At 39.3% G+C, this 7,733-nt stretch overlaps 1 protein-coding gene across 1 annotated transcript in view; it reads left to right on the top strand.

The window, feature by feature from the left end:
• LOC126397604 (uncharacterized) overlaps positions 1-7,733 on the top strand; it is a 409,985-nt gene that overhangs the window by 2,017 nt on the left and 400,235 nt on the right. The gene's annotated exons all lie outside the window — the stretch shown is intronic.

Raw genomic sequence — 7,733 nt, 5'->3', positions numbered from 1 at the left:
CTTCATTTAATTTGACAATGTTTATTGTATTGTATTATATGTATTAATTCTCTACAGGATCTTGTATGTTCTTTAATGTGTGTTCAATTTATTAAAAGAAAAAAACAAAAAAAAAAACGTTTTGGTGAAACCTGCAGCAAAGTGAATCCTCTTCATCAGAGAGGATCTTTGCCTCCCAGTTTGTTCCTGGCGACAGAGCAGAGTGAACCGTCTTTCTTCTCAGAGGATCTCTGTCCCATGAGAGCTGGCACCATGCTGTTCTTATCCATCGCTCTGCTCTCCGTGTCCGCATTTAAAACATCTTTCGCTGGCGTTTTGACAGTCACTAGAAGCACATTATAACCCTTTGTAAAAGTTTCTGTGTGGCACCTGTGTTGTACATGAGCTAACGTTAGCGGGTAAGGACTGAGAGGCTGTCCGGTATGTATGTGTGTGTCCGAGTCGGTGCTGCTTGCCCGATCGGGCATGTCTGCGCAGGGTCTGCTGGCCCGCCGGCTATTTTTACTTGCCCCGGGCATTCGGGCAACCGTTAACGTCGGACACTGTGGGGGTAGGTTTTTATAAGTTTTGTCCATTCCTTGTGTGTCGTCAGGAAAGTTCTTATCAGTAAATATCTAAAGAAATCTGTCCTTGGGAGATCAAAGTCATTTTTCAATCGAATGAATGAATTGCCGCAAATAAACCAGTCTATAGTCTGACCATTTTCTAAAACCAGTATCTAAGTTGTTAGGTGTAAAGGTCTTCAAAAATCCAATACTTGTTAATGATGAAATTATCTTGGGTAGGCCAAAAGCTGATTGTATCGTTTTCCAGATTTTAAGAGTAATCTTAGTCCAATCTGCCAATTCTTTAACGGGTGTGTCTAGAAAGGGTAGAATTTGCATGGGCTCTGGGCACATACTTTGTTCAATGTTAAGCCATCTAGTATATGTGTCGTTCTGAATCCATACTATTAAAGGTTTCATTTGTGTAGCCCAGAAGTGATATTTTAAGTTTGGAAGCTTAAGACCACCATCTAGTTTAGATAACTGTAAGGTTTTAAGTCTAATTCTAGGGCACTTTTTTTGCCATATGAAATGTGAAATTATTTTATCCAGCTTATCAAAAGATTGACTTTGGAATTTCTTCAGGTAACATCTGAAATAAATAAAGCAGCCTTGGCAGAACATTCATACGGATACTTTCAACACAACCAATCAGGGAGAGGGGTATCACAGACCATCGTTCCAAATCACTAGTAATGCATGGACCCGTAAAATGAAAAATGTGTGTGGGGCTTTCAGTTCAATTCCTCTACATGCACACCTTCTATAGCAATTTAATCGGAATATTTACTGTACTTAATGGATCCAATGTATTTAATCGATGTGTATACTGGTCATCTATTGCTATTATGTGACTTTTTTCAAAAAATTCTAAATAGTTCTCTAAATACTTATCTTGGGAACATTTGTTGAACCTTTGTTGTTTATCTGTATTTATATGTTTATTGTTTTTCTATCAACCTGCTCAGTTCTCTACCTTTTCCTTTCCCAATAACAGCCTCAGATTGTATTGATTTGTATGTGGGGTTTTTTGGGGTTGCCTCACCTGAGCTGCATCCCTGGCTTAACTGGGGGGTGGGACGAATAACTTATATGAGCAAGGTGTCTCTTTTGTCCTTTATTCTGACCAGTGTTGGGTAAGGGTTACTTTAAAAGTAATCAAAGTACATTACTGCGTTACTTTTTTAAAAAGTAACCAGTTACTTTACTGCGTTACTCGCTGAGTAAAGTAACTCAATTACTTTAAAAGTACTTCCAACGTTACTCCCTGAGAAAAGTAACTCAAGCACTTTTAAAGTACTTTTGAGTATTCTACATTTCCTATTGGGCAATGGACCACAGGGCGCTAAGCCTACATTTTTTTGTCTCCAAAATTAAAGTTATGGACCACTTGCCCTTCACTGAGATCCAATTCTCCCATCACAGCCGTCACTTTGACCAGTAGAAACACAGAACGATCTGCTGCCGTAGACAACTGTATGACAACAACACCCCAGCGTTTTTAATATTTCCTCTAGGGATGTTACCACACAGAGTAAAAGGGGGAAATGATGGTGTGAAACAGCAGAGGCACTTTGTCAACCCGCTGAGTTAACGTTACTGTCATTAGCATCAAGCTAGCAAACAATGGTACATCCTCACGGTCGGACATAAAGTAATAACATTAACAAATAGCGGCGGGGCTTTTACTCACCACAACTGCAGAGGCTCCCAGCTTCATTTGAAACAAACTACATTATAGACGGTCCATTATTTATTAATTAATCCCTCTGTGTGCTTATATAACGTTATTTACTTTTTATCTGCTCCGTTGTCTTTGTAAAGTTAACATATCGCACCGTCATTTCAAACTCAACACTTATTTCAAATTAAAAGCCCCTTATAACCTCGGCTGAGAGAATCCCTCCATTTTCTAAATAGGCTTTTATTCTGAAACATTTGTCAGAACTTCCTGTGGAAGATACAGTAGCTTGACAGTTTACGTGTGGCGTTTCAAATGTAGCTCCTGCCATCTGCTGACGCTTTTAGGTGACTACAACATGTCGGCTGGCACATGAACAGACACAGTTCTGACTCAAATAATAGTGAAATAAAAACAGTACAAGAATAACCCGATGACATCACACACGCCGTGAAAGACGACCGGGGATAATTGGTGAGTACCAGCGTGTAGCGTGTACAAGGCATAATGCAAGTCCTGAGTCTGAAATATGTCTGTCAGCGAGTCCTCCTCCACCTACTTAGACTCCACCGTAGACAATGGCAGCATTCCTCCAACCACGTAGCGAGCCACAAGCTCCGTGGCTTCTTTCAGACTGATAGGTTTAACGATATCTCCGTTATTAGAACCAAACGACAGCCGTTGCTGTTTCAGAGCTGAAGGACCAGCGTTCTAAAAGTAACGGAAGTAACTGATGTCTTGTTTGAAAATGTACTTCAGTATTTGATTACTCAAACAGCAAACTAACACCTTAGGTTACTTATTACTGCAAAAAGTAATCAAAATACTCTAACGCGATATACCCAACTCTGATCCTGACGAAGATCTATGTGATCGAAACGTTGATCTTATACAATAAACATTTGAGGAGCTACAACAGTGTGCGGACTTCACCCTTTTTTATGAAGACAGAAAGTGACACAACACCAGGGGCGGCTGGCCAATAGAGGGCGATAGGGCACCACCCCTCCTCGAGCCACAAAAGAAAAGAAAGGTGATGATAATAAATGTATGATTATCATCATCATTACTGTCATAGCTATATACACACAATATATTAATTATTCTGATCATTTTCACTTGAAACAGCTCGTCCTGCCTCTGAATATCAGATGCAGTGTGAAGTCACGTTCCGGCCCTTTGGGGCGATATTAGCCTGGCTGGAAATCACCCCGACTCACTCTCATAGACTTCCATGTAAAATGCTTTTTTTTCTAAATGCAGGTGTCCTGACAAATAGAGCTACTGCTCAGAATGACCTACCAACACTATGTGCACATGTGCAGAGCGAAAAAAAAAATTGACATCATTAGTATCCATGCGTCGGGGGTGCCGAAAACAAGCGAGCATTGCCCATTTAAAATGTCTCCGTCGTCGTGCACGCCCAGCTGCATTAAATCCAGTTTAGCAGCTTCTTTAATTTGATCCTCCATTAACGCAAGTAGTGACGAAATACCTCGATAGCATCGTTAATGTGGTCTGTAGGATCTGTAGCGGTCGCCATTGTTGCTATCCTCACCAGTTACCCACCGGCGTACAGCTTGACATCAGCGTGGTGCTGATTGGCTAATCCCTAGACCCGCCCCCACCCCTGGCGTTCATTGGTCCGTCCATTGTTTGGACGAGATAAATCGCAAATTCATTGCAGTATACCAGACCAGAGATGCAAGCCTACTCAGTTGAGTGGGCGGGGTCTATGGTCTGGAACCAGGCTACTAGTATCTAGCACTCTTTGGGTATGCGAAAGCGGCGCAGTTCGGATTAGCCTAATATGCTCGACAGAGACGTTGCTAAAATGCTAGCTAGCTAAGGGGCGAATTCACAGAGTGGATTGCAGCTGCTGATAGCGGCATGCATTGCACATTATTTACAACCGCTATCTGCACCGTCTCAAGGTCCGATTTACAAAAGATATTGCGCTAATGATATTGAGTCCCTGTCTACTACTGAGTCCCTGTCCTTAAGGAGCTATCAAGCCAGCATCCCAGAGATACTATCTCTAACAGATATGACGGCGCAAATACGCGCATAAAGTTTTGCAGTTGAGTGCAATTTGCCCTTGTTTTGCGATTGAGTGAGCGGAGTGGTTTCCAGTGTTTCGGGCTTTTCTCCACATTTCAGCACACAGATTGGTTCATAATGAAAACTGCAGGGAGGACAAAAGCCTCAAATTGTGTGTCTTTAATTAACGGAGGTGCGCACACACAGAGCTCTCCACAGTCACAAACCAATTTTCATCTATTTTGCTTCTTTTAACTTACTTCTCTAGTATTTCACATCTATACCATAATCTACTGAAATGTCCATTAAAATAGGCTACAGCTATTAATGTGACTCAGGCAGGTCTGAAACGTGTTAGATTAAAGTCCGAGTCTCACTTTAATGTAGTTCAGGTGTCACTGAATGTATCCAGGATTTCGCAGAAACATCACTACTGATGTTCTGTTTGTTGCCAACAGCTGGCTGTGTGTCACAGCTTGCTGAAGCATTATACGGCAGCTGAAACGATAAGTGCGTCTCCATACTGAGAAAGAGGATGTGCGCATTTACGCACGCGGCACAGCAGCGGTAACTTCTTTATCACCTTCTATATCACCAGCTGTCGGTCGGCTTTAACAGCTGTAGCGACTTTTGATGGAGTGTGTGTCCGCATATATGTGCACTGTGTTAATACTAAAAGTGCACAGTTATCACTGCCAGAGCAGCAGTGTTTCCTCTCTGAGCCTGTTACCTGTTTGACAAACACCTGCACATGAATAAAAACCTGCATTCTGTATTTACACTGTGTCCTGGGTCCTGCTTGGAGGCACAGGATCCATACTAGCAGAATGCGTTTATATTATCTATTAATTTTTTTAGTCTGTCTTTATTGATATTTTGATTGTGAATTCATTATTTAATGACCCAGAATATGATTAGAGTGTCTGAGAGTGTTTGAACACTTGAAATTATTTTTTAGGCAAAATGTTTCAATGAAAATGGAAATTATGTAACTCATATCAAACCTGACGCTCAGGATTTTTCAGTCTCACATGTGATAAATGTGATAAACGATGTAAAATGTAAATGTATTTAAAATGCTGCTGACAGACAGACTCTCCCTTACTTTAATTTTATCCATAATAAAAATTAACGGGGGAAACAACAGATCATGAAAAGAAAAATCTTTCTAATAAATGAAGAAAGTTGTTTATGGTTCTTTTTGTTGATCAGACAAACAATTGACAGATTTTTAACTAGATGATGAATCAGAAAACAAATAAAATATAAATCTTGGGAGTGATACACTTGAGTTTAATCACTTCGGTATAAAACTGCAGTGATGTTGTGAAGTAGCAGAGCAATCCATTCAGCTGCAGCGTCTAATCAATAACTGATATCCAGTAAGAGGGCTTGACAGCCAGTAAAAGACTTCTAGCGGTTCACTTGTTTAATCCAAACAAGTGAAAAATAAAAAGTTGGAAATCATTTTTAAAATGATAAAAAGTTGGAAATCATTTTTAAAATGATAAAAAGTTGGAAATCATTGTTTTTCCATATAAATATATAAAAACAAGACCTAACATAGCTTTATTTTTTTCTTGATGCAGATGGGGAACTTTTTAGAGGACAGAGGAAGGCTGTGAGGACAAAGGCAGAGTGCAAAACCCTGTTTTGTGAATTCCATAGCAGCCCTATTGGAGGCCACAGCGGGATTTTTAAAACAAGAAATGCTTTGTCCAGTCGATTCTACTGGCCAGGAATCTCTACTGACATTGAGAAATGGGTCAGTAACCAATGCCCTGCTGTCCTGATTAGCTGTTCATCTATTAGTTTTAATAATCAAATGTAACTGTTACTACTTCAATTAGTTTTCTAACTCTCACTCCATAACCATTTACATTTTTCCTTTGAATTGTTCACTCTTCTTAATGGTTACCCTCAACAAACCCACTATTTTTTTTTCTTTATTTTTCTAGGTCAGTGAATGTGATCAGTGCCAAAGGGTTGGTAAACCACTTGTGACTGATGCTAAACTGGAAAGTATTAAGGTAAATGAGCTTTTTGGTTTACGTGAGTTACTGAAGAATTTAAAAAAAAAAATCATTAATCAGAGTATATAACCATTATACTCTCTGGCAAATTGAATAAAATATAACCCCAAATCCTACTAAATCACCACAAACAGGAGTTTATACTGTACTGTACATCCAATTCTGTTTTTGTTAGGTTTCATCAGTCTGGGAATTGCTTGGTATTGACCTCACAGGACCACTTCCGAAGACATCTGATGGCCATATTTACATTTTGACAGCCACAGGTTATTTCTCCAAATGGGTGGAAGCATTCCCATTAAAAACTAAAACTGCTCAGGAAGTAGCTAGAAACCTTGTTTCTATCATTTACAGGCACAGTTGCCCAGTCAGAATTCTCTCTGACCAAGGAAGAGAGTCTGTTAATGAGGTGAGTCTTTGACAACAAATATATACATTAATTCTTTTGGTATATGAGGCCAATATCCAACTTTTGCTCTCCAAACAAAAGCTCTGCCCCTCTCTTAATCAGGGCTGTGCAGTAATTTATGTCTAATCATTCATTTCTTCAGTCCTACTATGTATACTGTAAAATCAATTGTTATGAATGTTGTGATATGAATTAATTCTGTATTGCGCAGCCCTACTGGAAATGCTATTTCACCATTGTGTTGCAGTTCTTAATTCTGGACTATTGGTTGGCTGTTTAATAATATATTTATTAATTCATTTTAGATTAACAGCTCTCTTTGTGACCTGCTGTCCATAAAACGGAGTGTGACAGCTGCTTATCATCCACAGACAAACGGTCTGGATGAAAAAACAAATGACAATATAAAGAGGTAATTAGTGTATATGTTACTTGCGCTATTGTGTATCCATCTTATCTTATGATGGATACACAATGAGTGTTCACTGTTTATTCTTATCTTATGATGGATACACAATGAGTGTTCACTGTTTATTCCAATTCTGTTTTTAGGGCCCTCAGAAAGCTTGTCAATACCCATCAAAATGATTGGAATGTCTTCTTGGATGCAACTTTGTTCTCCCTGAGATCAAAGATTCATACATCAACAAAGTACAGTCTGTTCATGTTAACGTATGGACGAGAAGCAAGATTTCCCTCCGAAGTCCCAGAGGAATTACCTGTGAGCTTTAATGGTTTTCTTAATTCCAACAATTAAGTGATATTACACTTTAGTATACCAGAAGGTTTAAAATGTACAATAGTGAAGGAATGAAATGCTTAAAAGTTTGTGTTCTGTACTTTCACAACACACCCCTCCATGTAATGTTTTATTTCTTCATACTGCAGCTTTCAAATGTGGTTCTCCCTGTGACCGATGACTACAGCACATTTGTTGAACAAAGAGAAAAGGACTCTGAAACTCTGAAAGAAACTTCAAGTGAAAATGTGAACAGATCACAGAGGAAGCAACAAGAAGCCTATGT

Source organism: Epinephelus moara, chromosome 11 (assembly GCF_006386435.1).
Source record: "Epinephelus moara isolate mb chromosome 11, YSFRI_EMoa_1.0, whole genome shotgun sequence".
Taxonomy (NCBI): domain Eukaryota; kingdom Metazoa; phylum Chordata; class Actinopteri; order Perciformes; family Serranidae; genus Epinephelus; species Epinephelus moara.
This window is presented reverse-complemented; position numbering and strand designations above follow the sequence as displayed.